Consider the following 26,949-nt stretch of genomic DNA (forward strand, 5'->3'; position numbering starts at 1 on the left):
TACCAAGCGTCTTCCTAATTTCAGTTTGTTTCTACCGAGAACTTACTTTTTAACTACCCTGAGAATTTATAACCACTTATTTCCCACGGTCCTTATGGTCCCACCTTACCTTGGGAAATTTCCAGCGATGCCCCGACTGCAAGAAGTTCTGATATCAGGAGGTCCCTTTACGGGTCACCACTTGCCGTGTCCACCCTCGACCAGCATGGAAGACACGAATAGTGAAGATCTTCTTCGACGAGTTTTACTCAGGAACGATGATACAATTTTCTGACCACAGGGAACCCCCAAACCAAACTTAAATAGATAGTGCTGGCCAATCCTAGCAAGCCAAATGGGTCATGCAGATAGGCTTTCAAAATGCAGAATCTGGCAGGCCAGGTGGCATAGCCAAATAAGGAATAGTTTACTGAAAGGAGAGCTCACCATTGGGAGAGTGGAAGGCAGAAACTAGCACCAACTTAGAGTCCTGGCACGTCGCAGCTGCCTACAGTTGCTTTTCAAGGAATTTACAATAAGAAATTCAAATACAATATTCATTCAATAAAAGGTCTGTAGGGAAAATACTAGACTTTGGGAAACAGAGAAAACCTAGAAAATTGAACTGTATGTCACAGGAAAAAATCTGTGACATACAGAATAATAATATTCTCTAGAAGAATCTCCAACACTCCATGTTCCTACATCTTTATTACCCATGCCAAGCCCCTGAACAAGTTTCTCCATTCAGAACATGAAACCACTAGTGAAGCAGAGAGAAATCTCTAGAATTAGACAGATGGAGTACATAAAGTTTTCCACTGTGTCACAGGAGACATACTTTGAAAGTGGTTACTGTTTGACATGTAATTCAGAGAAATTGGGGAGTGATAATAAAGAGGATGAAGAGATTGGAAATGGGTAGAAGGATGCTGGCCTTCTATCTTGGTATAAAAAAACAAGGAAGAAATATGTGGTCCTTTGGAAAACTCAGAGAGCCCTTGGTAGGGGTTGAGTGGGATGGCTGAAGAGATAGCCTTGATCTGAGCTTCTATATAAGGGAATAAGGAACTGTGAGGCTCTTAGAAGCTTGTAGACTTCCCTGTTCTTATGGTTCCTGGAAGTCAAAGGGTTTATATCATTTATTTCTTTATTCCAAAAGCCAAGTGTTGTGAAGGGCACAGTTGTTTTCCTGAGAACTCATGACCTTTACACTTTTTCGCAAGAAGAAAAGGTCCTAAGGAAGAAGGGAAAAACAAGTATTGTGTCACTAACTAAGGTAAACACGTACATGCTTTGTATACCTATCATGCACTTTGTGTCAGACACTGATATTTGGGAGAGAGAAGTGCTTCTAGTTGGGACTTCAATAACTCAGTCATTCCACTAGTATTACTCTACCACTTCAGATTTCTGAGTCAATATTTGTGATGGCTTTGCAGCTTTCTTTTCTTTTATATCATTCATTTTTTTATATTTAAACAAAATTTATTGCTTTTTAATTAGATGTTTCTATATATATATTTAAAATATTATTTCCTTTCCCAGTTTCCTGTGCATAAGATCCCTACCTGTTCCATATCCTTCTTCTCTAACCAAACTTTCTGCCGCATGACATTGCCTTGAACAGGGAGACAAATTAGAGGGGACAAGGGCTTCTCTTTTCAATGTTGCCCAAAAAGGCCATCCTCTGCAGCATATGCATTTGTAGCCATAGACTACTCCATGTACTTTCTCTGATTATTGGTCTAGTTATAAAAATCTCTGGTTCATTGGCATCATTGTTCTTATGTGGTTTAAAGCACGTTCAGTTCTTCTAATCCTTTTTTTTTTTTAAATTTAACCACATGTCTGTTTTCAGTTCACTGGTTTGCTACTAGCATTCACTTCTGTATTTGACATGCTGTATCTGTGTCTCCAGTAAATATCTAGATCCAGTTCCTTGCAGAATGCACTTCCTACCTTCATCAATCTTATCTAGTTTTTTTTTTTTTTTTTGGTCTGATGTATACATATATACTTTTGGTGGCTCTTACACCTATAAAGTTAATTGGAAAGTTAACATGGATTCTGACCAACTACGTCAAGAATATAGAATTCAAAAATCACAATTTCAAAGAGACTCCCCCTGTTTTTATGAACCTATTGAAGTAGACTTTATTTTTTCTCTTTTATTCAGAGCTGGGGAAGGAACCGAGGGTCTTGCGCTTGCTAGGCAAGCGCTCTCCATTGAGGTAAATCCCAAACCTGAAGTAGATGTTTAACTGTTCCTCAGGTCATTCTTTTCCCTGCACATCATCCAGTATCTTACGTTTGGCCTGAAGAAAGAATCATGGTAAATCATCCTAAACCCTCAATTCTGGCCATGGGAACACTGGACGCTAGAGAGTGTAGTACTGATATCAAATGGGACAAGAAACAGAATTCAATAGTCAATGTTTTCTTTGTTCTCCTGATGTCTGGTAATTTTTTGATAAAATAAGAATTTGGGAGATTACATTTGAAGTAGGTACACAGAATTTACACTATTATACTTACTCTATATCAGGGCCCCATATGTGACAATATCATTGCAGAAAATGGTACTTGAAAACAGAATTTTTGAGATCAATTTCTGAGAAAAATTTACAAAGTCACCTAACAAGTAATTTACAATAAGAAATTGAAATACAATATTCGTTCAATTATACATCTGTAGGGAAAATACTGGTCATTGTGATACAGAGAAAACCTAGAAAATTTAACTGTGTGTCACAGGAATGAACTGGGGATTAAAAATATTATCTAGGAACATCTCCTACACTCCATGTTCCTAAATCGTTTTCACCCATGCCACGCCCCACAGCATGTAACCACTAGTCAAGCACAGAGAATTCTCTAGCTTTAGAGAGAAGGTGTATATAAAGGTTTCCACTGTGTCATAGGAGACATACCTATAAAGTGCAAACTTGAATCTGGTCAATGTAAGGAAAGGTGTTCATCAGGTAGGCCATGACAGTTTTCAGTGACATCATTGTTAGGCATTCCCTGAAAACTCTCTTCTAACCTGGAGAGCACTAGATTCTTCTGTGATGTCACAAGTGTTGTTGTGACTGCAACTTCCTCTGAGATATTCTTTCAGTACTTCTAGGGTTTACTAATAGGCCTCTACTTCAGAGCACATTTGGGAGTGATAACAAAGACGATGAAGAGAATAGAAATAGGGAGAAAAAAGCTGATCTTCTTTCCTGGTATAAAAAACAAGGAAGAAATATGTGGTCCTTTGGAAAGTTCAGTGAGTCCTTTGTAGGGTTTGAGTGATATCGCTGAAGAAATAGCATTGATCTGAGTCTTCCACATAAGGGAATCAGGAGCTGGGAGACTCTCAGAAGCATTTGCACGTCTCTGTTCTTATCTGGACTTCTCTGTTCTTATGGTTCCTTGAAATAAGAGAGTTTATATCATTAATTTCTTTATACCAAAAGCCAAGTGTTGTGAAGGGCACAGTTGTTTTCCTGAGAACTCATGACCCTTACTCTTTTTTTCAAGAAGAAAAGGTCCTAAGGAAGAAGGGAAAAACAAGTATTGTATCCCTAGTTCTGAATAAACTCCTCCACGCTTTGGATACCTATAGTACAGTTTGTCTCTCACACTGATATCTGGGATAGAGAAGTATTTGTAGTTGAGACTTCATCATCTCAGTCTTTCCACTACTATTACTCTGAATAACACTTCAGATTTCTGTGTCAAGATGTCTTTTTACTTGGCAGCTATCTTTTTTTCATATCATTCTTTTTTTTATTTTTTACCAAAATTTATTGTTTTATAACTGGATGTTTCTATATTTACTTTTAAAATATTATTTCCTTTCCCAGTTTCCTGCCCATAAGGTTCCTACCCGTTCCATTTCCTTCTTTTCAAACCAGCCTTTCTGCCGCAATGCATTCCCTTGAACTGGGAGACAAAGTAGGGAATACAAGAGCTTCTCTTTCCAATGTTGCCCAAAAAGGCCATTTTCTGCCACATATGCATTTGGAGCCATAGGTTAGTCCATGTACTTTCTTTGTAAATCTGTCTATTATAAGAAAGCGCTGGTCACTGGCATTGTTATTCTTCTCGGGTTGAAAGCACCTTCAGCTCTTTGAATCCTTTTTCAAAATTTACCAACAAGAGGTCTGTTTTCAGTTAACTGGTATGTCCCAGCATTCACTTTTGTATTTGACAGGCTGTATCTGTATCTCTCAGTAAATATTTATACCTGGTTCCTTGCAGAATGAACTTCTTACCTTCATCAATCTTATCTAGTTTGGTTGGCTGATGAGTACAAATATAATTTTGGTGGCTCTTACACCTATTTTTGTCAAGTGGAATGTTTACATGGATTTTGCTGAACTATGTGAAGAATGTAGAATTAAGAAATGACAATGCAAATAGATTCCGTCCTGTTTTTATGAACCTATTGAAGTAGACGTATAACTGGTCCTCAAGCCATTCTTCTTCCTGCCCATCATCTGGTATCTTACATTTGGTTTTAAGAAAGAATCTTGGTAAAACATCCTAAACCCTCAGTTCTGGCTATGGGAAAACTGGAAGCTAGATAGTGTAGTACTGATATCAAATGGGATTAGATAACCAAATACAATCATCCATGTTGTTTTTGATTTCCTGATGTCTGGTAATTTTTTTGTTAAAATAAATATTTGTGAGTTTATCATTTGAAGTAGTTTTACAGTATTTATGCTGTTTTACTCACTATATAGCTGGGCCCACTTTGTGACAAAAATCATTGCAGAAAATGGAATTAGAAAACAGAATTATTGAGTACACATTGAGGAATATTTACAAAACCCCCTATCAAGGAATTAAACATAAGGAATTGAAATACAGTATTCATTCAATTAAAGGTCTGTAGGGAAAATACTGGCCTTTGGGAAACAGAGAAAACACAGAAAATTGAACTTTATATCAACGGAATGAAACTGGGAATAAAAATATTATCTAGAGGGGCTGGGGATTTAGCTCAGTGGTAGAGCGCTTACCTAGGAAGTGCAAGGCCCTGGGTTCGATCCCCAGCTCCAAAAAAAAGAAACAAAAAATATTATCTAGAATTATCTCCTACACTCCATGTTCCTAAATCTTTTCTACCCTGTCTAATTTTCTCCATTCAGAGCATGTAACCACTTGTGAAGCAGAGAGAAGTCTCTAGCTTTAGAGAGATGTGTTATGTATAGGTTTCAACTGTGTAACGGGAGACATACTTGGAAAGTGAAAATTCGAATCTGGTCAATGTAAGGAAATGTGTTCAGCAGGTAGTCCACAGCAGTTCTCAGTGCCATAATCATTAGGACCTCCCTGAAAACTCTCTTGTAACCTTGAGCGTCCTAGCTTCTGTGATGTCACAACTATTGTCGTGACTGCAACTGCCTCTCAGTTATTCCTTCACCAATAGGTTTTACTAATATTCTCTAATTCAGAGCAAATTGTGGTGTGGTAACAAAGAGGAAGAAGTGTTTGGAAATGGGGAGAAGGAAGCGGGCCTTCTGTCTTGGTATAAAAAATAAGGAAGAAAAATGTGGTCCTTTGGAAAGTTCAGTGAGTCCTTTGTAGGGCTTGAGTGATATCGCTGAAAAGATAGCCTTAATCTGAGCCTTATAAATAAGGGAATCATGAGCTTGGAGACTCTCAGAAACAACAGGACTTTCCTGTTCTTATGGTTCCTGAGGGATTATATCGTTCATTTCTTTATTCCAAAAACCAAGTGTTGTGAAAGGCACAGTTGTTTTAATGAGAGCTAAGGACCTTTACTCTTTTTGTCAAGAAGAAAAGGTTCTAAGGAGAAGGGAAAAACAAATATTCTGTCCCTAACTCAAGTTAATCATCTCCTCTGTGCTTTGGACACCTATAGTGCAGTTTGTGTCTGACAATGATTATTGGGAGAGAATATTCTTCTAGTTGAGACTTCATCATCTCAGTCTTTCCACTAGTATTACTATGACTATGACTTTAAATTTCTGAGCCAATAATTGTTATGACTTTGCACATTTATTTTCTTTTATATCATTCATTTTTTTATATTTTAGCAAAATTAATTCCTTTTAACTAGATTTTTAAGTAGATATAAACATTTAAAATACTATTTCAATTTCCAGTTTCCTGATCATATGTTCCCTACGCATTCCATTTCCTTCTTCTTTTTTTTTTTTTTGTTCTTTTTTTCTGAGCTGGGGACCGAACCCAGGGCCTTGCGCTTCCTAGGCAAGCGCTCTACCATTGAGCTAAATCCCCAACCCCTTCATTCTTCTCTAAACAGCCTTTCTGGCTCGTGACATTCCCTTGAATTGGAAGAAAAACTAGGAAGGACAAGTGCCTCTCTTTTCAATGTTGCCCAAAAATGACATCCTCAGCCACTTATTCATTTGGAGCCATAGGTCAGTACATGTACTTTCTTTTTATATTTGTCTAGTACAATAAAGCTCTGTATCATTGGCATAGTTGTTCTTATGGTGTTGAAAGCACCCTCAGCTCTTCTAATCCTTTTTTAAGATTTAGCAACAATATGTCCATTTTCAGTGCACTGGTTTACTACCACCATTCACTTCTGTATTTGACATGCTGTATCTGTGCCTCTCAGTAAATATCTATATCTGGTGCCTGGCAGAAAGCACTTCTTACCTTCATCAATCTTACCTAGTTTTGTTGGCTGATGTATACATATATACTTTTGGTGGCTCCTACACCTAAATGTTTAAGTGGAAAATTATCATGGATTCTGGCCAAATATGTCAATAGTGTAAAATTCACAAATGACAATTTCAAATAGACTCTCTCCTGTTTTTATTAACCTATTGAAGAATATGTTTAACTGGTCCTCAAGACATTTTTCTCCCTGTCCTTAGTCCAGTATCTTACTTTTGGCCTTAAGAAAGAATGATGATAAATCATCCTACCCTTATGTCTGGGCATGCAAACACTGGAAACTAGATAGAGTATACAGGAATGACCTGTGAATAAAAATATTGTCTATAAGAACTTCCTACACTCTGGACTTTTCTGTTCTTATGGTTCCTGGAAGACAGTGGGTTTATATCATTCATTTCTTTTTTCCAAAATCCAAGTGTTTGAAGGGCATATTTGTTTTCCTGATAAGTCATGACCTTTATACTTTGTCAAGAAGAAAAGGTCCTAAGGAAGAAGGGAAATCAAGTATTGTATGCTTAGCTCCAAGTAAACTCATGCTTTGGATATCTATAGAGCACTTTGTGTCTGACACTGATATTTGGGAGAGAGAAGTGCTTCTAGTTTAGACTTGATCATCTCAGTCTTTCCACTAGTATTACTCAGACGACCACTTCAATTTCCTAGGAAATACATGTGATTACTTGGCATCTTTCTTTTCTTTTATGTCATTCATATTTTTTAGAGAATTTTATTGCTTTTTTTAAACTGGTTGTTTTCTATATTTACATTTAAAATATTAATTCCTTTCCCAGTTTATTCCCTTAAGATCCCTACATGTTCCCTTTTCTTACTTCTATAACCAGACTTTCTGTCCATTGACATTCCCTTGAACTGGGAGACAAATTAGGGAGGACCAAGGGCATCATCACCATTTTTGCCCAAAAAGGCCATCCTCTGCCACATATGAATTTGGAGCCATAGATCAGTCCATGTACGTTCTTTGTTTATTGGTCTGGTATCCGAAGGCTCTGGTTTATTGGCATTGTTGTTCTTATGGGGTTGAAATCACCTTCAGCTCTTCTAACCTTTTTCAATATTTACCTACAAGAGGTCTGTTTTCAGTTCACTGGTTTGCTACTAGCATTCACTTCTGTATTTGACATGCTGTATCTGTGTCTCTCAGTAAATATCTTTATCCAGTTCCTGGAAGAATGCACTTATTAACTTTATCAATCTTATCTAGTTTTGGTGGCTGATGTATATAAATAATTTTGGAGGCTTCTACACTTACGTTGTTAGGCGGAATGTTAACAAGGATTCTCCCCAACTATGTCAAGAATGTAGAATTCACAGATAACAATGTAAATAGACTCCCTCCTGTTTTTATGAACCTATTGAAGTAGACATTTAACTGGTCCTCAAGCCATTCTTCTCCCCTGCCCATCATCTGGTAGATTACATTTGGCCTTAAGAAAGAATCATGGTAAAACATCCTAAACACTCAAGTCTGGCCATGGGAACACTAGAAGATAGATAGGGTAGTACTGATATCAAATGGGAGTAGAGAACCGAATTAAAAAATCCATGTTATACTTTGCTTTCCTGATGTCTGGTAATTTTTTTGGTAAAAAAAAAGGATTTGGGAATTCATCATTTGAAATAGGTACACAGTAGTTACAGTGTTGTACTCATTCTATAGCTGGGCCCCCTTTGTGACCAAAATCATTGCAGAAAATTTAATTGGAAAACAGAATTTTTGATTACACAATGAGGAACATTTACAAAGTCCCCTATCAAGGAATTTACAGTAAGAAATTGAAATACAATATTCATTCAATTAAAGGTTGTAGAGAAAATACTGGCATTTGGGAAAGAAAGAAAACACAGAAAATTGAACTTTATGTCACAGGAATGAACCTGGGAATAAAAATATTATCTAGAAGTATTTCCTACACTCCATGTTCCTAAATCGTTTCTACCCATGCTAAGCCCCTGGCTAACTTTCTACATTCAGAGCATGTAACGACTAGAGAAGCAGAAAGAAGTCTCTACATTAGAGTGATGTAGTACATACAGGTTTCCACTGTGTTTCCTGAGACATACCTGGGAAAGGCACTCTTGAATCTGGTCAATATAAGGAAGTGTTCAGCATGTAGATCACGGTAGTGCTCAGTGACATTATCATTAGAAGCTGCCTGAAAACTCTCTTATAATCTGGTGACCCCTAGCTCCTTCTGTTGTCATGACTGCAACTGCCTCTCATATTTTCCTTCAATACCTCTAAGGTTTACTATTTGGCCTAATTCAGAGACAATTTGGAAGTGAGTAAAAAGAGGATGAAGGATATGAAATGGAGACAAGGAAGCTGGCCTTCTGTCTTGGTATAAAAAAAAAAACGAGGAAAAATATGTGGTGCTTGGGAAAGCTTAGTATGTCCTTGTTAGGTGTTGAGGGGTATCTCTGAAGAGATAGCCTTTATCTTCGTCTTCCACATAAGAGAATCAGGAGCCGGGAGCCTCTCAGAAGCATCTGGACTTCCCTGTTCTTTTGCTTTCTGGAAGTCAGAGAGTTTATATCATTCATTTCTTTATTCCAAAGCCAAGTGTTGTGAATGGCACAGTTGTATCCCTGACAGGTTATGGACTTTATACTTTTTGTCAAAAAGAGAAAGTTACTAAGGAAGATGGGATGGACAAGCATTATGTCCTCAGCTCAGAGTAAACTCTTCAATGTTTTGGATACCTATAGTGCAGTTTCTGTCTGATACTTCTATCTGGGAGAGAGAAGTGCTCTAGTTCAGATATCATCATCTTAGTCTTACCACTTGTATTACTCTGACTATCATTGTAGATTTCCAAGTGAATAGGTATACTTAGTTGGCAGTTTACTTTTATTTTATATCTTTCATTTTTTAGCAAATTTTATTGCTTTTTTTAACTGGATGTTTCTATATTTTCATTTAAAATGTTATTTCCTTTCCCAGTTTCCTGCCTAAAAAATCCTTTACTGGTTACACTGCCCTTCTACTATAACCCTCCTTATTACCCCTTGACATTACCTTGAACTTGGAGTCAAAGCTAGGGAGGACCAAGGACTTCTTCTTCCATTGGTGCCCACCAAGTCCATCCTCTTCCACATATGCAGTTGGAGCCATAGCTCTGTCCATGTACATTCTTTGAATATTGTTCTAGTATCAGAAAGCTCTGGTTCATTGGCATTGTTGTTCTTGTAGTGTTAAAGCCCTTCAGCTCTTGTAATCTTTTTTTTTAAATCTAAAAACAAGAAGTCCATTTCCAGTTTACTGGTATGCCACTAGCATTCACTTCTGTATTTGGATAATCTAGCTGTGTCTCTCAGGAAATATCTATATCTGACAGAATGCATTTCTTTTTTTTTTCATGTGTATTTATTTGATTTATTCATCCCTTCTGACAAAAGGCATTCATATTCTCTATTGTCAAGCTGATGATTAATATGCAACACAGTTAATAATCCTAACAGTATTATTTTTATTCTTTTGTCCAGTGGTCTCTGGATTCCTTAGTTGGGTGCTTTCCTTTTGGAAAGATACGAGCAAACAGCCCTACTGAAACCTTTACGTTGGGTCCTTACACTGACTAGCAGAATATATCTTTTCTACAGCAAAATGCTTTGTGGCAACAGAAAAAGCATTATCTTTCAAATTGAAATTATAAACATGCCTTATGTGAATAATTATACCTATATTCCCCTCTATCTTTGTATAAATTTAAAATCGACAGGCATTTATCTTTTTTTTTTTTTATTAACTTGAATGCATTTCTTACCTCCATCAATCTTGTGTAGTTTCGGTGGCTGATGTATATATATATGTACTTTTGTTGGCTCCTACAGCTATAATTTTAGCTGGAATTTTAACATGAATTCTGCGCATCTAGGTCAAGACTGTAGAATCCACAAATGGCAACACCAATTAGACAAATTAGACTCCATCCTGTTCTTTTGAAACTACTTATATTGAGGCTTCACTGGTCCTCACGTCATTCCTCTCACTTTCCATCCTCCTATATCTTATGTTTGACTTTAATAATGAATCATGGTAAAATATCCAAAACCCTCAAGTATGGCAATGAAACACAGGAAGGTAGATATTGTGGAACTGATATCAAGTGGGACTAGAGAAACGAATTAAATAGTCCATGTGGTACTTTCCTTTATTAATGTCTGGTAATTTTTGGATAAAATAAGGATTTGGGAGTGTGTCATTAAAGTATGTATACAGTATTTACACTGTTATGCTCATTCTATAATTGGGCCACCTCTGTTGCCAAAAATCATTGCAGAAATGGAATTGGAAAAAAGAATTTTTGACTACACATTCAGGAATATTATAAAGTCCCCTATCATGGAATGTACAATAAGAAAATATAATATAATAGTCATTCTATTACAGGACTATAGGGAAAATCCTAGTGTTTTGAAAACAGATAAATCTGAGAAAATTGAACTTTAGGCTATAGGAATGGACCTGGGAATAAAATTATTATCCACATTAATCTCCTCCACTCTAGGTTCCTAAATCTTTTCTACCCATGCCAAGTCCCTAGCTATCTTTCACCATTCAGAGCATGTAATCATTAATGAAGCCAAGAGAATTCTCTAGCTTTAGAGATACAGTAGGTAAAGTTTTCCACTGTGTCACAGGAGACACTCCTGTAAAGTGCACCCTTGTATCTACTCAATGGTAGTAAAGCAGTTAAGAGGGTAGTCCATGGCAATTCTCAGTGATATCAACATTAGTCCCTCCCTGAAAAATCTCTTATATTCTGGAGAGCCCTAGCTTCTTCTGTGATGTCACAAGTATTGTTGTGTCTTCAACTGCACCTCGGATATTCCTTCAGTACCTATAGGATTTACCAATTAGCCTTCTGTTCAGAGTAAACAGCCATTTGGGAGGGAGAACAAAGAGGATGAAGATATAGAAATGGGGAGAAGGAAGCTGGCCTTCTGTCTTGGCATAAAATTAAAGAAGAAATATGTGGATCTTGGGAAAACACCCTGGGAAGATGGCTTTAATTATTTTTTTCTATGGGTTCACCAAGCTCATGAAGAAGTTGCTGAACCTTTTGCCAGATGGTAAAGTTTCTAGATACCCCTTATTTGATTTTGATGGTCCTGGGGATTGTATGATTGATGGTAAATGTTTCCCAGAATGAGTGCTAGAGCCAGGTTGATGTTTAGATGCTTTAGAAGACATGGAAAATTTTTTTATATTCTTGGGCTAATGGCACAAGGTCTACATGATTTTTTTTTCGATGTGGACTGTCCTTCAGACCTTTGTAAATATAAAAATGGTTTTGTATCTTTGAAGTCTAATTTGCACAGTGACAAATCACTTTGAGCATGGAGAACACTTTCTGGAGCACTAGCGAGGGGTGAAGAAATTCCGTGAAACCTAGGGCAGATGGTGAACATGCCTTTTCAGTTGAAGGAGGAGTTACTTGAGCATCTTGGGACAATAAGGAATGTCTGGCATGCCCTTGTAAGGATTGGCAACCTTCCACAATTCCTTAGTATTTTTTGAAATTCCACGTCCCTTTAGGCAGATGGAGAAGGTGTGAGACTCACCTGAGGAGTAGTTGTAGCTTTTGGTGTCTCTTTGGCAGCAAAAGATGGCACAAGATCCCTTTTGGCAGAAGGGGTAAGGTTGAAACAGTCTCCCTTAGAGGAGAAATTCCTAAAGACTCCATCAAAAGGATAAAATCTTAACCCTTTGTTTCTAGAAACTCGATGCCTGTGGTCCAATTTGGTATACGGAGAATGTCAAGTATTTCTCCACAGAGTGGACATGTGAAATAAATCTAATGGGGTAGATGGGGATAGTTGTAAAGCATGCTTTTCAGATGCAGTATATCCTACGACATCCTTCTCACATGAGGAAGGTCTTAATGTATCGTGTATATATGTGGAAATCCTGACTGTGATGTCAGAATGGGGGGAATGTATTAGAGCTACCTCTGAGATGTGACCTCTCCTAGAGAAACAGGGGCATATGTGAGAGGTCTGAGACACTCATGTGCAGATAAGGAGGTTCTAGACATCGTTGTGTAACTGTGTAAGTTCCAAGAAAAATTTCCTCTGCAGGAAAAATGGAAAGAGACTTTCATATTGAAGTATTGAAGTGTCAGGTTCCCTACCCTGCTTGATAGGCAAAACAAGTTCCAAGGCCCCTTCAGGAGATAAGGTAAAATTGAAAGGCTTTTAGGTATTTGGCAAGTGTCTGGGTCAGTTTGTGGGTATAAAGAAGGACTGGAAACCCTTTGTGCATATTTGGAAGAGTGTGTAGCATCTTCTGTAGTTGGGGAAGATGGCTGATCTTGAGGAGATTAAGAAGTTCCTATAGTCATCTGTGAAGTTTGCGGAGGTCATATCCATTCTTTGCACAAATGGAATCCAAGGAATCCCTTTCCTCAGATGTCGAGGATGCTACAGACACTGGTGTTTGCATATCATGTTCCCCTACTCCTTGTTCATATATGGTTGGATCCATGACCTTCTCTACATATGCAATATGTCCTAGAACATATTTTGTACATGTGTTGCGTCCACAAGCCATTTCTAAATATGTGGCTGTGGGTAGAACTCCTTTTGTAGATGTTTCTTGTCCTGCAGACTCTTTTTGAGATAGAGTACTACTCAGAGAATCATGCTCAGTTTTGGGAAATTCTAGCATCTCTGATGTACATGTGGAAAATTTTGGAGCCCCTCTTTTCAGGACAGAATGACATAGAGTCCCCTGAGGAGGAAGGGTATGTTTTATCTTCTCTGTACATTGTATCAATATGGAGTCTGCATGACTCCTTGACAGTGTGTTATGATAAAATTGTCTCTTTTGTGCTTGATGACAAGTCAGGAGGGTCCTTTTTGGTGGTAGAGGATATTTAAATATTTCTCTGTTTTATAGGGACATTGGAAGTACTGGGGGAGATGGTGAGGGTGCTAGATCATATTTTTTATGTGAAGAAGGCACAAGAGTTCCTTAGGTGGACTCACAATTTTCTAACATATCTTGTGTGGGTGTGGAACTCTCAAGAGCCCCTTCAAAAACTGGCAGTCATTCGTGATCTAATGGTGTACATGCAGAAAGTTTTGTCACTCCTCTTCTGTTATGTGTGTTATGAGGTTGACTTGAGGATTTGTGACTGTATTTTGCCCCCCTTGGATCATAAGTGATGATTTAAGTCCTTTTTTAATAGTAGAGGACTTTGAAGTTCCTCTTGGATTAATAGGGATTTCAGAAATCCCCGTTGTCAGCAAAATCAGTTTTCAACTCATTTTACCCGAAGCAGATTGCATAAGGCACTTTGGTGGAGATGGGGGACATCTTTGAGTGTCTTTGTGAGTGGACAAAGCTCTCTGCCAAGTTTTGGCAGTTGGCGAAGGTATTAAAGTCTCATGCAGAGAGTGGGCAGGACTTAATCCATTTGTGGAATATGGAAATCATTGAGATTACCTTTAAGAGAAGAAGATGTGCAGACCATTTTGTTTGATGGGGCTTTTTGTACCTCCCCTCGACCAGAGGGGTCTTCTCCAACACATTTGGAGGAGAATTGGAAAGACTGGAGACCTGCAGGATAGGGAATGAACATTTGAAACTCCTTTGGAAACTCTGTGAGACAGAAGAGTGGACAATACTGAGACCTCAGGGAAGGAGAGACTGCTACCTCCGCCCACTTGTTCCCACAGTCCTAGCCCAAGAGGAAAGTGCATAGTGCATCTGGACACATATATGTAGGAGCATTTAAGCTGCAGGAGCCCTGCAGTCCAAACTGCAACTGGATCTGAACTGGTCCTAACAGCATCCTACTCCCAAATCTTGTGTGGTGTGGTCAGACTGAGACCATCGGAGGGACAGAAACCCCTGAGAATTCTGCTCACATTCCTGACTTAAAAAAAAAACAAAACAAAAAACACCTAGCTCCATCTGGGCCTCCTGTGCATAGGGACATAGGAGCAGTAGGGGCTGGATGTTTCTTCGTGCCTCTCATAAAGAACTGAAAGTCAGCCTGATTGATTCAGATTGGCTGTAAGCAAATAATTTTCTGTGCCTTGGAAAGGGTTTAAAATATTTTCATTAACTTTTGATATGAAATTAGTTAGGACTTTGAGAAAAGGGGGCAGAGAGGCCCTAGAACGTATGTATTTAATTTTTTTTTTTTTTGCTTTCTAGAGTCTAACTTCTTAAGTTGTTTGTACATTTTGAATATTACCCAGTATCAGATAAAGGATTGGTAAAAATATTTTCCCAATCTGTTGGTTACAGCTTTGCCCAAATGATGGTGTCTTTTACCTTACAGAAGCTTTCGTGTTTTATTAGGTCCTATTTGTCAATTTGTGATCTTAGAGCCTACATCATTGGTGTTTTGTTCAGGAAACTTTCTCTGTGCTCATGTGTTCAAGACTCATCCCAACCTTTTCTTCTATTAGTTTGAGTGATTCTGGTTTGATGTGTAGGTCCTTGATTCACTTGTACTGAAGCTTTGTACATGGTCATAAAAATGGGATAATTTGCATTCTTGTACAAGCTGACTTCCAGTTGAACCAGCACTAATTGGAAAATGCTATGTATCTTCCTTTGGAAGGTTTTATCTCCTTTGCCAAATATCAAATGATAGGTGTGTGGGTTCATTTCTGGGTCTTCAATTCTATTCCACTAGTCCATCCATCTGTCTCTTTACAAATACCAAGCAGTTTTTATCACTATTGCTCTGTAATACTGCTTGAGTTAAGGAGTGATGATTCCTCCAGAAGTTCTTTTATTGTTGAGGATAGTTATAGCTGTCCTGGCATTTTCTTATTCCAAATGAATTTGCAAATTGCTATTTCTATCTCTATTAAAGAATTCAGTTGGATTTTTGATGGATATTGCATTGCATTGAATGTGTACATTGCTATTGGGAAAATAGTCATCTTCCCTATATTAATCGTGTCAATCCATGAGCAAGGAAGCTCTTTCTATCTTCTGAGATCTTTCTCAATTTCTTTCTTCAGATACTTGAACTTCTTGTCATACAGATAATTCACCTGTTTGGTTAATCTCACACCAAGATATTTTACATTATTTGGGACTATTGTGAAGTGTGTGGTTTCATTATTTTCTTTCTTAGCCTGTTTATCCATTGAGGAGAGGAAGGGTCCTGGTATGTTTGAGTTAATTTTATACCCTGACACATTATTGAAGTTGTTTATCAGGTTAAGAAGTTCTCTGGTTAAACTTTTGGGGTCAATAAGTGTATACACCTCATCTGGCAAGGAAGACACGACATTGTCGGATTCTTCTCTACAGCCTTTATGGCAATACCACCTCTTTGGTGATACAGGGACCTCTAGCGGCAAAAGCACTTGCCTTCTATACACAACAGGCTGTGGCTATGCTAATTGTCCTTCAGGGATTGGCGGAGAATGAATCACCCCACTATCACCCATGCTACTTTTCCTTCAGGTATTGGCGGCGCATGAATTCCTCATTAGCTTATTACCATCAGGTCAAACTGATGCCAGGGGCAAAACCCGCACATGTGCAGTATCTTTGGTCACAACAGGAGGGCACCGGATCACCTAATTACCCTACAGCCACCCTGGCAAGGAGACAAGCTTGTGCATATGCAATAAATCGTTTACTTCCAGACGGGACTGGATTTCGGCACCATTTATGCTTTACCTCAACGCTCCCTACACTGAAGTGTTGTTGAATTTTGTCAAATGCTTTCTCAGCATCTAATGAAATGACCATGTGTCCTTATCTTTGAGTTTGTTTATATGTTACATAACATTGACGATTTTCTGTATATGAAAACATCTCTGCATCCCTGATCATGATGGATGATTGTTTTTTAGATTCGGTTCACAAGAATTATATTGAGTATTTTTGCGTCAATATTCATAGAGGAAATTGGTCTGAAGTTCTTTTTCTTTGTTGGATCTTTGTGTGGTTTAGGCAGTTAACATGATCTACCTGTGTCTCTCAGGAAATATCTATATCTGGTTGCTAGCAGAATTTACTTTTTAGATACATCAATCTTATCTAGTTTTGGTGGCAGAGGTATATATATATATATATATATATATATATACATATATATATATATATGTATATATACCTATGTACATATATATATATATGTATATATATATGTATATATATATATATATATATACATACTTTTGATGGCTCCTACAGCTATGTGGTTAGATGGAAGTGTAACATGGATTCTGCGCAACTAGTTCAAGAATGTAGAGTTGAGAATTGACACAAATAGAATCCCTCTTGTCTTATGTTTCTACTGAAATTGAGGTTATACTGGTCCTCAAGCCATTCTTATTTCTACCCATCTTCTCTTATCTTATGTTTGGCCTTCAGAGACAATGATGGTAAAACATCCGACCCTCCAGTCTAGCAATGGGGACACAGGAAGATAGATAGTGTAGTACTGATTCCAAAAAGTGCTAAAAAAGTGATTTCTATAGTCATTTTGTCCTTTGCTTTGATGAAAATGGAATTAGAAACAATTTTTGAGTACACATACAGGAATATTAAAGTCTCTTTTCAAGGAATGTACAATGAGAAAGTGAAATACAATATTCATTCAATTAAGGTCTGTAGGCAAAATAGTGGACTTTGGGAAATAGAGAAAACCTGGGATACTGAACTGTAAGTCGCAGGAATGTACCTGGGAATAAAATATTATCTGGAAGAGTCTCCTCCACTCTATATTCCTAAATCTTTTCTTGCCATGCTAAGCACCTGACTAACTTTGTTCATTCAGAGCATGTACCCACTAATGAAGCAAAGGGAAGTCTCTACCTTTAGAGAGAATTAGTATGTAAAGGTTTCCACTGTGTCACAGGAGAAATTCTGGAAATGGCACCCTCAAATATGGTCATTGCAAGGGAAGCTGTTTAGTAGGTAGGCTATGGCAATTCTCAGTGACATCATCATTAGTCCTCCCTGAAAAATCTCTTGTATCCTGGAGAGCCCAAGCTTCTTCTGTGATGTCACAAGTGTTGTCATGACTGCAACTGCCTCTCAGATTCTCATTCAGTACCTCTAGGGTTTACAAAATGGCAACTAATGGGGGGTAAACAGCCATTTGGGAGGGAGAACACAAAGGATGAAGTGACCAGACATGGGGAGTAGGAAGCTAGCCTTCTGTCTTGGTATAAAAAAAGGAAGGAATACGTGGTCAATGGGTAAGCTCTTTAAGTATTGTGTAGGGGTTGAGTAGGTTCACTGAAGAGATAACATTTATCTGAGCTTCACACTTATGGGAATCAGGAGCTGGGAGCCTCTCAGAAGCATCTGGACTTTCCTGCTTGTTATTTTTCTTGGGAGTCAGACAGTTTATGTATTTCATTTCTTTATCCCAAATGTCAGGTTTTGGTAGGGCACTCTAGTTTTTCCAAGGAGCTCATAGCTTTTATCCTTTTGCTAAGAAGGAAAGGTCCTAAAGAAGAAAGTAAAGCAAGTATTTTGTCCTCAGCACAGAGTAAACTCCTGCATGCATTGGATTCTAATAATGAAGTTCGTGTCTGACACGGAGATGTGGGAAGGAGAAGTGCTTTTAGATGAAACTTAATCATATCAGTCTTTCCACTTGTATTACTCTGAATACCATTCCATGACAGTGACCCCTTAAAATACTGAATCAATTGGTGTGATTAGCTGGCAGATTTATTTTCTTTTATTTCTATCATTTTTTTTTTAGTTTTTAAACAAATTTTATTGCTTTTTTAATTGGATATTTCTAAATTTACATTTAAAATATTATTTCTTTTCCCAGTTTTCAGACTATATGATTCCTTACCGGTCCCCTTACCCTTTTCCTATAACCACCCTTACTGCCCCTGGACATTTACTTTACCGGGAGCCAAACCTAGGCAGGACCAAGGGTTCTCCTTCCATTGTTGTCCAACAAGGTCATCCTCTACAACATACGTAGTTGGAGACATAAATATGTTCATGTACATTTTTTGAACATTGGTCTACTACCAGAAAGATCTGCTTCATTAGCATTCTTGTTCTTAAGGGGTGGAAAGCACCTTCACCTCTTCTAATCCTTTCTCAAAATCTACCAACAAGAAGTCCATTTTCAGTTCACTTTTTGTCCAATAGGGTTCATGTTGTGGTTTGCCCTGAAGTTATCTGTGTTTGATACTAATTCCAATGCCCCAAGGTCAGCTGCATAGTCCTGTACTCAGGACTCAGGTTACTTCACCAGAACCACCTGCCTATTGAATTTGTGAAGTATATGTGAGTGGCAGGAACAGGATAGAAGGAGGGTTGTCATGGGAGGAGAAGGAAGAATGGGCGGGAGAGAAGTTTGAAAGAAGAGGAGAAGACTAGAGGAAAAAGGAGAGAAAGGAAGATGACAGAGTGAGAAGCCATGGTAAGTGAATCGAAGATTTTGCTCTGTGTATTTACATGTTATTATTAATGTTCCTACGGGATGGATGGTACCCAGATTTGTATGTTTAAGTGGGCAATTATATCTATTCTACTAGATCAAAGATTATTGTGTTGTGTGTTTTTTATGTGAGGGTTTGTGTATAGGAAAGTGTGTGGTGGCAAAAAACACTGTGCAGCCGAGGAGTGGGAATGTGTTTCCTCCAAGATATCTAGCAGAGAATTTCAGACATATTGGTGCCAGAGTTAGCAGGGTAACAGGAAATTTTACTTTTTTATTTTCATATTTTTACAAAACACATTCTTTTCTGTATATAATATGCTCTAGCTGTGTCTCTCAAGAAATATTGGGGTTGGGGATTTAGCTCAGTGGTAGAGAGCTTGCCTAGGAAGCGCAAGGCCCTGGGTTCGGTCCCCAGCTCCAAAAAAAAAAAAAAAAAAAAAAAAAGAAATATCTATATCTGTTGCCTGGCAGAATGCACTTCTTAGCGTCATCAATCTTATCTAATCTTATCTTATATATATATCCTTTGCGTGGCTCCTGCCGCTACGTGGATAAGTAGAATTTTCACATGGATTGTGCTTAACTAAGTCAAGAATGTAGAATCCACAAAGGACAATGTCAAATAGACTCCCTACTTTTCTTATGAACATATTGAAGTTGAGGTTTCCCTGGACCTCAAGCCATTCCTCTCCCTGTCCTTCTTGTATCTTATTATTCCAGAAGAATGAATAATTGTAGAACAACCGCAAACCTCAAGTCTGGCCACGGGAACACAGTAAGGTAGATAATGCAGAACTGATATCAAATGGGACTAGAGAATCGAATTCTATAGTCCATGTTGTCCTTTGCTTGACTGATCCCTGATAATTTTGGGATAAATTAAGGATTTGGGGGTTTATCATTTCAAGTAGGTACACAATATTTACACTCTTATACTCATTCTATAGCTAGGCCACATTTGTTGCCAAAATCATTCCAGAAAATGGAATTGGAAAAAAAAAGTTTTGAGTACACATTCAGCAATATTTATAAAGTCCCATATCGAGGAATGTACAATACGAAAGTGAAATAAAATATACATTCAATTGAAGGTCTGTAGGGAAAATACTGGCCTTTGGGAAACGGAGAAAACCTACAAAATTGAACTGTATTTCACAAAATATACCTGGTTATAAAATTAATATCCAGAAGAATCTCCTCCACTCCATGTTACAAGATCTTTTCTACCAATTCCAGGACCTTGCCTAAATTTTCCCGTTCAGAGCATGTATCCACTAATAATGCAAAGGGAAATCTCTAGCTTTAGAGAGATGGAGTAAATGTTTCCACTGAATCATAGGAGACAAACCAGGAAAGGGCACCCTCAACTCTGGTCAATGTAAAGAAAACTATTTAGCAGGGAGACAAGGGCAGTTTTCAGTGACATCATCATTAGGCCCTGCCTGAAAAATCTCTTGTAACCTGGAGAGCTTTGTCTTCTTCTGTGATGTCACAAGTGTTGTCATGACTGCATCTGCTTCTCAGGTATTCCTTCAGTACCTCTAGAGTTTAGTGAATGGCATCCATTTCAGAGTAAACAGCCATTTGGGAGTGAGAACAAAGAGGATGAAGAGATCAGATATGGAGATAAGGAAGCTTCCCTTCTGTTTTGCTCTAAAAAAAGGAAGAAATATGTGTGCTTCTGAAAGCTCAGTGACTCCTTGGTACGGGTTGAGTGATATTTCTGAACAGATAGCACTGATCTGAGTCTTCCACAAATGGGAATCAGGATTTGGGGTCCTCTCAGAAGCATCTGGACTTCCCTGTAATTATGGGTCCTGGAAATCAGAGAGTTTATATCATTCATATATATCAAAAGCCAAGTGATGGGAAGGGCACAGTTGTTTTCCTGAGAGCATATGGCCTTAATTCTTTTTGACAAGAAGAGAAAGGACCTAAGGAAGAAAGGAAGGACAAGTATTGTGTCCCTAGCTCAGAGTAAACTCCTCCATGCTTTAGATATCTATTGTGCAGTTTGTGTCTGATACAGATATCTGGGAGAGAGAAGTGTTTCTAGTTGAGTCTTCACCATCCTAGTCTTTCCACTATTATATCTGTAACTACCATACCCTGACAGTGATCCATTAGATTTCTGAGTCAACATCTGTGTTTGTGTTTAGCTGTCAGTTTTCTTTTCATTTATTTCTTATATTTTTTTTATTTTTACAAATTTTATTTGTTTTTTTAAACAAATAAATATGTACATTTACATTTAAAATATTATTTCTTTCAAGAGTTTACTACCATAAGATACCTAACTGGTCCCTCTCCTGTTCTTCTATAAACTACCTTACTGTCCTTTCACATTTATTTTAACTTTGAGTCAAACCAAGGGAAGGACCAAGGCCTTCTACTTCCATTGGTGCCCAAAAAGCCATCCTCTGCTACATATGCAGTTGGATTCATAGGTCTGTCCAAGTACAGATTTTGAATATTGGTTTAGTACCAGAAAGCTCTGGTTCATTAGCATTTTTTTTCTTTCGGTGTTGAAAGCTCCTTCAGCTCTTGTTATTCTTTCTCAGAATCTACCAACAAGAGGTCCATTTCAGTTCACCTGTTTGCCACTAGCATTCTATTCTTTATTTGAAATGCTCTAGCTGTTTCTCTCAGGACATATGTATATCAGTTTCCTGGCCAATAGCAATAGCACTACTTAGCTTCATCACTCTTATCTAGTTTTGGTGTCTGAAAAGAAAAAAAAAAAAAAATATATATATATATATATATATATATATATATATATATATATATATATATATATATATATGGTGGTTAGGTGGAATGTCAACATGGATTCTGTGCAACTATGTAAAGATGTAGAAATTGTAGAAATTACTAATGTCAATGTCTAATAGACTCACTCCTATACTTATGAAGGTATTGAAGTTGAGGTTTCACTGTCCCTCAGGCCTTCCTTTTCCTGCCCATACCCCTGTTTCTTTTATTTGGCCTTTAAAAGAATCATGGTAACACATCTAAAACTTTCAAGGCTGGCCATGGGACCACAGGAAGGTACATAATGTAGTACAGTTATCAAATTTGATTAGAGAACCGAAATGTATAGTCCATGTGGTCCTTTGCTTTATTGATGTATGGATATCTTTGGATAAAATAAGGATTTGGGAGTTTATCATTTGAAGTAAGTACACAGTATTCACACTATTATACTCACTCTATAGCCGGGCCACATTTGTTTCCAATATCATAGCAGAAAATGGAATTGGAAAACAGTAATTTAGAGTACACATTCAGAAATATTTATAAAGTCCCCTATCAAGGAATGTACAATAAGAAAGTGAAATACAATATTCATTCACCTAAAGGTCTATAGCGAAAATACTGGCCATTATAAAACAGAGAAAACCTAGAAAATGGAACTGTATGTCACAGGAATGGACATGGGAATAAAAATATTATCCAGAAGAATCTCCTACACTCCCAAGTTCCTACATCATTACTACCCATGTCAGGACCCTGACTAACTTCCTCCATTCAGAGCATGTAACCACTGTCGAAGCAAAGAGAAGACCCTAGCTTTAGAGAGATGGAGTACATAAAGGTTTCCCCTATGTCACGGGAGACATACCTGGAAAGGCACTCTTGAAACTGGTCAATGTAAAGAAAGCTGTTTACAGGTAGGCCATGGCAGTTCTCAGAGACATTCATCATTAGGCCCTCCATGAAAAATCTCTTGTATCCTGGAGAGCCCTAGCTTCTCCTGTGATGTCACAAGTGTCTGCAAATGCCTCTTGGATATTCCTTCAGTGCCTATAAGGTTTACTAATTCTCCTGTAGTTCAGAGGAAATATCAATTTGGGAGTGAGAACAAAGAATATGAAAAGCTCAGAGATGGGGAGAACAAAGATGGTCTTCTTTCTTGGTATAAAACAAAGGAAGAAATATGTTGACCCCGGGAAATCTCACTGACTCTTTGCTAGGAGTTGAGTAGGTATGTTGAAGAAATACAATTGATCTGACCCTTCCACACATGGGTTCAGGGGCTCGGAACCTGTCAAAACTAACTGGACTTCTCTCCTTCTAATGGTTCCTTTAAGTCAGAGAGTTTATATCATTAATATATTTATCAAAAAAGCCAGGTGTAGGGGAGGGCACTGTCCTTTTCCTTACAGCTCATGCCTTTTATTTTTTTGCCCAAAAGAAAAGGGTCCTAAGGAAGAAGTGAAAGACAATTAATGTGTCCTCAGCTCAGAGGAATCTCCTTGATTATTTGAATACCTATAGAGCAGTTTGTGTTTGATACTGGGATTTGGGAGTGAGATGTGTTTATAGTTCATCATATCAGTCTTTTCGCTAGGATTACTCTGACAGCCATTGCCTGATTGTGACCCTTTAGATTTCTCATTCAATATGTATTATTCGATGGCAGTTTTCTTATTTTTAACTTAGTTAATATTTATTATTTTTAGCAAGATTTTTTTTTGCTTTTTTAATTTGATTTTCCATATTTACATTTCAAATATTTTCCTTTCCCAGATTGCTTTCCATGAGATCCCTAACCGGTCCCCATGCCCTTCTTCTATAATCCCTCTTATTGCTCTTTGACATTCCATTGAATTGGTAATAATACCTAGTTTAGACCAAGGGCATCTCATTCCTTTGGTGACCAACAAGACCATTCTCTGCTACATATGAAGTGGGAGCCATAGGTCTATCCATGTACAATCTTTGAATATTTGTATACTGCCAGAAAACTCTGGTTTGATGGCATGTTTTTCCTTATAGGATTAAAAGCTCCTTCAGCTCTTGTAACCCTTCTCAAAGTCTACCAACAAGAGATCGGTTTTCAGTTCACTGGTTGGCCACTACCATTCACTTCTGTATTTGACATGTTCTAACTGTGTCTCTCAGGATAGACCTATATCCGTTTCTTCTAATCATGCAATAATAAGATTCATCCATCTTATCTAGTTTTGCTGGCTAATATATCTATCTCTATCTCTATCTATATCCATATCTATAATCTGTATATCTATATATCTGTATATCTATATATCTATATATCTGTATATCTATATATCTATAAATATATATCCGTATATCTATATATCTATATATCTATATGTCTATAAATCATATATATATCATCTATATACACACACATACACACACACACACATATATATATATATATATATATATATATATATATATATATATATATGATATAGCTATGAATTTAGATGGCATTTAAACATGGATTCTGGGATACAAGATCAAGAAGATAGAATCCACAAATGACAGTGCCAAATAGATTCTCTCCTGTTCTTATGAACCTAATGAAGCTGAGGTTTCACTGGACCACACTCTATTCCTCATCCTGCACATCCTCCTGAATCTTATGTTTGGCCTGAGGAAAGAATCAGGGTAAAACATCCAAATCCCTCAAGTCTCGTCATGGGAATCCAGTAAGGTAGATAATGCAGAACTGATATCAAATGGGACAAGAGAACCGAATATTATAGTCCATGCTGTCCTTTGCTTTAATGATGTCTGGTAATGTTTGGATAAAATAAGGATTTGGGAGTTTATCATTTGAGGAAAGTACACAGTATTTACACTGTTATACGCACTCTATTGCTGTGCCCCCTTTGTAGACAAAATCATTGCAAAAAATTTAATTGGAAAACTGAATTTTTGAGTACACATTCAGGAATATATATAACGTCCCCTCTCAAGGAATGCAGACAAAATAATTAATACAATATTTATTCATTTGAAGGTCTGTAGGGAAAATACTTGCTTGGAGATACAGAGAAAACCTAGGGAATTGAAGTGTATGTCACAGGAATGGACCTGGGAATAAAATTATTATCCAGAAGAATCTCCTCCACTCCATATTCCTAGATCTTTTCTTCCCATGCCAAGCCCCTAACTAACTTTCTCCATTCAGAGAATGTAACCACTAATGAAACAATCGAAGTACTTAGCATTGGAGAGATGTAGTATGTAAAGGTTTCCACTGTGTCACAGGAGACACTCATGGAAAGGACACCCTAGAAATTGGTCAATGTAAGGAAAGCTGTTTAGCATGTAGGCCATGGAAGTTCTCAGTGACATCATCATTCGGTCCTGCCTGAAATATTCTTGTATCCTGGATAGCCCTAGCAGGTTCTGTGATGTTTGTAGAGTTGTCCTCAAAGAGACTGCCTCTCAGATATTCCTTCAGTAACTCTAGGGTTTACTAATTGGCCTCTAATTCAGAGTAAACAGCCATTTGGGAGGGAGAAGAAAGAGGGTCAAGAGAATAGAGATGGGGAGAAGGAAGCTGGCATTATATCTTGCCATAAAGAAAAGAAAAACTATGTGGTTCTTGGGAAAACACACTGGGAAGATGGATTTTGTTCTTTTGTTCTATGGGTTAACCAAGCTAATGGAGAAGTTGCTGAACATCTTAAAGACCTTTGGGCAGATGATAAATATTCTAGATACTGCTTTTTTAGATTTTAATGATCCTGGGGATTCTATGGCTGATGGTATATGTTTCCCAGGAAGAGTGCTAGAAACAGATTGATTTTTTTGATGCTTTAGAAGACATGGAATTTTTCTGATACACTTGGGCTAATGGCACAAGGTATAAATGAGTTTTTTTTCGATGTGGAGTTTCCATCAGAACTTTGGAAGTATAAAAAACGTTTTTGTATTTTTGAAGTCTAATTTTCACAATGACAAATTACTTTGAGGACCGAGAACAGTTTCTGTAACCCTAGAGAGGGGTGATGAAATTCCCTGAAATCCTAGGGCAGACGGTGAACATGCCTTTTTGGTAGAAGGAGGAGGTACTTGAGCATTTTGGGACAATATGGAATATCTAGCATGCCCTTGTAAGGATTGGCAAATTTCCACAATTCCTTCATCATTTTTAGAAAATTACAAATCCCTTTGGACATATGGAGAATTTGTGCGACTCTCCTGAGGAATAGTTGTACCTTTTGGTTTCTCTTTGGCAGCATAAGATGGCAAAGGATACCTTTTGGCAGAAGGGGTAAGGTTGAAACTGTCTTCGTTCGAGGAGAAATTTCTCAAGACTCCATCAGAAGGGTCAAATCTTAACCCTTTGTTTCTAGAAACTGGATTCCTGAGGTCCATTTTGGTAGAGGGAGAATGGTGACCATTTCTCCCCAGAGTGGACATGTGAAATAAATCTACTTGGGTAGATGGGGACAGTTGTAAAGCAAGCTGTTGAGATGCAGTAGATCCTAAGACATCCTTCTCAGATGAGGAAGGTCTTAATGTACCGTGTATACGTGTAGAAATACTGACTGTGACGTCAGAATGTGGTATAGCTATTAGAGCGACCTCAGAAGATGTGACCTCTCCTAGACCATCATGGACATATGTGAGAGGGCTGAGAGCCTCATGATCAGATAACGATGTTTCTAGATATTGTTGTGTAATTGAGGAAGTTCCAAAAAAAATTTCTTCTGCTGGAGAAGTGGAAACAGACTTTCGTGTAGAAGTGTCAGGTTCCATAGCCTGCTTGATAGGCAAAACAGGTTCCAAGGCCCCTTCAGAATATAAGGTAAAATCCAAAGTCTTTGATGTATTTTGCAGATGTTCTGGGCCAGCTTGTGGGTATAAAGAAGGACTGGAAACCCCTTGTTCATATTTGAAAGAGTGTGTAGCATCTTCTGTATTTGGGGAAGATGGCTGACCTTGAGGAGATAAGGAAGGTCCTATAGCCCCCTGTGAAGTTTGCAGAGGTTGTATGCATTCTTTTGCCCAAATGGAAAAGAAGGAATCCCTTTCCTCAGTTATCAAGGATGCTGCAGACACTGGTGTTTGCATATCATGTTCCCCCACTCCTCGT

General features: G+C 37.8%; 1 long non-coding RNA gene across 2 annotated transcripts; it reads right to left on the minus strand.

Moving 5' to 3' along the window:
- Positions 1-1,111: 1,111 nt before the first annotated feature.
- LOC120099672 (uncharacterized) lies at positions 1,112-23,199 on the minus strand. 2 transcript variants are annotated; one of them, XR_010062285.1, is made up of 3 exons: positions 22,708-23,199; positions 9,695-9,908; positions 1,112-1,216 (listed from the first exon to the last, which is right to left on the minus strand). It is a non-coding gene; the product is annotated as an uncharacterized LOC120099672 (long non-coding RNA). The 2 variants fall into 2 exon arrangements; XR_010062284.1 differs by lacking the exons at positions 9,695-9,908; positions 22,708-23,199 and adding an exon at positions 2,913-3,714.
- Between the last annotated feature and the right edge of the window lie 3,750 nt (positions 23,200-26,949).

This window comes from Rattus norvegicus, assembly GCF_036323735.1.
Source record: "Rattus norvegicus strain BN/NHsdMcwi chromosome Y unlocalized genomic scaffold, GRCr8 chrY_unlocalized_27, whole genome shotgun sequence".
NCBI lineage: Eukaryota > Metazoa > Chordata > Mammalia > Rodentia > Muridae > Rattus > Rattus norvegicus.